The sequence below is a fragment of the Arachis hypogaea genome, chromosome 9 (genome assembly GCF_003086295.3).
Source record: "Arachis hypogaea cultivar Tifrunner chromosome 9, arahy.Tifrunner.gnm2.J5K5, whole genome shotgun sequence".
In the NCBI taxonomy this organism is placed as follows: Eukaryota; Viridiplantae; Streptophyta; class Magnoliopsida; order Fabales; family Fabaceae; genus Arachis; species Arachis hypogaea.
In genome coordinates this window covers 65,748,322-65,752,162 of record NC_092044.1, presented here as the reverse complement: position 1 = coordinate 65,752,162, position 3,841 = coordinate 65,748,322, and the positions used below count along the sequence as shown (strand labels likewise).

General features: G+C 41.4%; 1 non-coding gene across 1 annotated transcript; it reads left to right on the top strand.

Annotated features, from left to right (window-relative positions):
• The first annotated feature begins 2,748 nt into the window (after positions 1 to 2,748).
• Positions 2,749 to 2,856, top strand: LOC112713466 (small nucleolar RNA R71). Its single transcript, XR_003158439.1, has one exon. It is a non-coding gene; the product is annotated as a small nucleolar RNA R71 (small nucleolar RNA).
• The last annotated feature ends 985 nt before the right edge of the window (positions 2,857 to 3,841 follow it).

The window sequence follows — 3,841 nt, the reverse complement described above, 5'->3', positions numbered from 1 at the left end:
ATCCATGCATTGGCATAGAACTCTTGAACCATTAAGATTCCGACTTGTTGAATGGGGTTGGTAAGAACTTCCCAACCTCTTTTTCGGATCTCATGTCGGATCTCCGGATATTCACTCTTTTTGAGTTTGAAAGGGACCTCGGGGATCACCTTCTTCATGGCCACAACTTCATAGAAGTGGTCTTGATGCACCCTTGAGATCAATCTCTCCATCTCCCATGACTCGGAGGTGGAAGCTTTTGCCTTCCCTTTCCTCTTTCTAGAGGTTTCTCCGACCTTAGGTGCCATAAATGGTTATGAAAAAACAAAAAGCAACGCTTTTACCACACCAAACTTAGAAGGTTTGCTCATCCTCGAGCAAAAGAGGAAAGAAAAGAGTAGAAGAAGAGGAAATAGAGGAGATGGAGGGGGCTTTTGTGGTTCGCCTGAGGGGGAGAAGTAGTGTTTAGGTTGTGTGAAAATGAAGGAGTGAAGAAGGGTTTATATAGGAGTGGAGAGAGGGGTAGGGTTCGGCCATTATGGGTGGATTTTTTTTTTTGGGGAAGAGGTATTGAGGTGATTGGTGAATGGGTAAAGAAGAGAGAGTGGTGGGGTAGGTGGGATCCTGTGGGGTCCACAGATCCTGAGGTGTCAAGGATAGCTCATCCCTGCACCAAGTGGCCTGTAAAAAGCCCTTTCTACCAATCCTACCATTAAACGCCGGGCTGCTGCCCTTTTCTGGCATTAAACGCCAGTCTGGTGGCCCTTTCTGGTGTTAAACGCTAGTCTGGTGCCCCTTTTTGGCGTTAAACGCCCAGAATGGTGCCAGACTGGGCGTTAAACGCCCATTTGCTGCCCTTACTGGCATTTAAACGCCAGCAAGCTTTTCCTCCAGGGTGTGCTATTTTTCTTTCTGTTTTTCATTCTGTTTTTTGATTTTTCAATTGTTTTTGTGACTTCACATGATCATCAACCTATAGAAAACATAAAATAACAATGGAAAATAGATAAATATAACATTGGGTTGCCTCCCAACAAGCGCTTCTTTAATGTCAGTAGCTTGACAATAGGCCCTCATGGAGCCTCACAGATGTTCAGAGTAATGTTGGAACCTCCCAACACCAAATTTAGAGTTTGAATGTGGGGGTTCAACACCAAACTTAGAATTTGGTTGTGGCCTCCCAACACCAAACTTAGAGTTTGACTGTGGGGGCTCTGTTTGACTCTGTTTTGAGAGAAGCTCTTCATGCTTCCTCTCCATGGTTATAGAGGGATATCCTTGAGCCTTAAACACAAAAGATTCTTCATTCACTTGAATGATCAATTCTCCTCTGTCAACATCAATCACAGCCTTTGCTGTGGCTAGGAAGGGTCTGCCAAGGATGATGGGTTCATCTATGCACTTCCCAGTCTCTAGGACTATGAAATCAACAGGGATGTAATGGTCTTCAATCTTTACCAGAACATCCTCTACAAGTCCATAAGCTTGTTTTCTTAAATTGTCTGCCATCTCTAGTGAGATTCTTACAGCTTGTACCTCAAAGATCCCTAGCTTCTCCATTACAGAGAGAGGCATGAGGTTTATGCTTGACCCTAGGTCACACAGAGCCTTCTCAAAGGTCATGGTGCCTAATGTACAAGGTATTGAGAACTTCTCAGGGTCCTGTCTCTTTTGAGGTAATCTCTGCCTAGTCAAGTCATCCAGTTCTTTGGTGAGCAAAGGGGGTTCGTCCTCCCAAGTCTCATTACGAAATAACTTGTCATTTAGCTTCATGATTGCTCCAAGGTACTTAGCAACTTACTCTTCAGTGACATATTCATCCTCTTCAGAGAAAGAATACTCATCAGAGCTCATGAATGGCAGAAGTAAATCCAATGGAATCTCTATGGTCTCAGTGTGAGCCTCAGATTCCCATGGTTCCTCATTAGGGAACTCATTGGAGGCCAGTGGACGTCCATTGAGGTCTTCTTCAGTGGCGATCACTGCCTCTTCCTCCTCTCCAAATTCGGCCATGTTGATGGCCTTACACTCTCCTTTTGGATTCTCTTCTGTATTGCTTGGAAGAGTACTAGGAGGGAGTTCAGTAACTTTCTTACTCAGCTGACCCACTTATGCCTCCAAGTTTCTAATGGAGGACCTTGTTTCAGTCATGAAACTTTGAGTGGTTTTGATTAGATCAGAGACCATGGTTGCTAAGTCAGAGTGGCTCTGCTTAGAATTCTCTGTCTGTTGCTGAGAAGATGATGGAAAAGGCTTGCCATTGCTAAACCTGTTTCTTCCACCATTATTGTTGTTGAAACCTTGTTGAGGTCTTTGTTGATCCTTCCATGAGAGATTTGGATGATCTCTCCATGAAGGATTATAGGTGTTTCCATAGGGTTCTCCCATGTAATTCACCTCTTCCATTGATGGGTTCTCAGGATCATAAGCTTCTTCAGATGAAGCGTCCTTAGTACTGCCTGGTGCAGCTTGCATTCCAGACAGACTTTGAGAAATCATATTGACTAGTTGAGTCAATATTTTGATTTGAGCCAATATGGCATTCAGAGTATCAATCTCAAGAACTCCTTTCTTCTGATTCGTCCCATTGCTCACAGGATTCCTTTCAGAAGTGTACATGAATTGGTTATTTGCAACCATTTCAATGAGTTCTTGAGCTTCTGCAGGCGTCTTCTTCAAATGAAGAGATCTTCCAGCAGAGCTGTCCAATGACATCTTGGACAGTTCAGACAGACCATCATAGAAGATACCTATGATGCTCCATTTAGAAAGCATGTCAGAAGGACACTTTCTGATCAATTGTTTGTATCTTTCCCAAGCTTCATAGAGGGATTCACCTTCCTTCTGTCTGAAGGTTTGGACTTCCACTCTAAGCATACTCAATTTTTGAGGTGGAAAAAACTTTGCCAAGAAGGCATTGACTAGCTTTTCCCAAGAGTTCAGGCTTTTTTTAGGTTGTGAGTCCAACCATATCCTAGCTCTGTGTCTTATAGCAAAAGGGAATAGCATAAGTCTATAGACCTCAGGGTCAACCCCATTGGTCTTGACAGTGTCACAAATTTGCAAGAATTCAGCTAAAAATTGATGAGGATCTTTCAATGGAAGTCCATGGAACTTGCAATTCTGTTGCATTAGAGAAACTAATTGAGGCTTAAGCTCAAAGTTGTTTACTCCAATAGCAGGGATAGAGATGTTTCTCCCATAGAAGTCGGGAGTAGGTGCTGTAAAGTCACCCAGCACCTTCCTTGCATTGTTGGCATTGTTGTTGTTTTCGGCTGCCATGTCTTCTTCTTGTTTGAAGATTTCTGTTAGGTCCTCTACAGAGAGTAGTGCTTTAGCTTCTCTTAGCTTTCGCTTCAAGGTCCTTTCAGGTTCAGGGTCAGCCTCAACAAGAATGCTTTTGTCTTTGCTCCTGCTCATATGAAAGAGAAGAGAACAAGAAAATATGGAATCCTCTATGTCACAGCATAGAGATTCCTTGAGATGTCAGAGGAAAAGAAGAATAAAAGGAGGAGGTAGAAGAAGAAGAATTTGAACTTATCAAGAGAGATAGAGTTCGAATTGTTGATAGTGGAGGAGTGTTAGTCCTTAAATAGAAGGATGTGAGAAGAGAGAAAGAATTTTCGAAAATAAATTAAAAGATTTTGAAGAAATTTTGAAAAATTGAAGAATGATTTTCGAAAATTAAAGTTGGGAAAGAAATAAAGTGATTTTTGAAAAAGATTTTGAAATTAGAAATAAAAAAGATTGAAAATTATTTGGAAAAAGATGTGATTAAGAAGATATGATTGAAGAGTTATGATTTTAAAAAGATATGATTGAAAAGATATGATTGAGAAACAATTTAAAAAAGATTTGATTT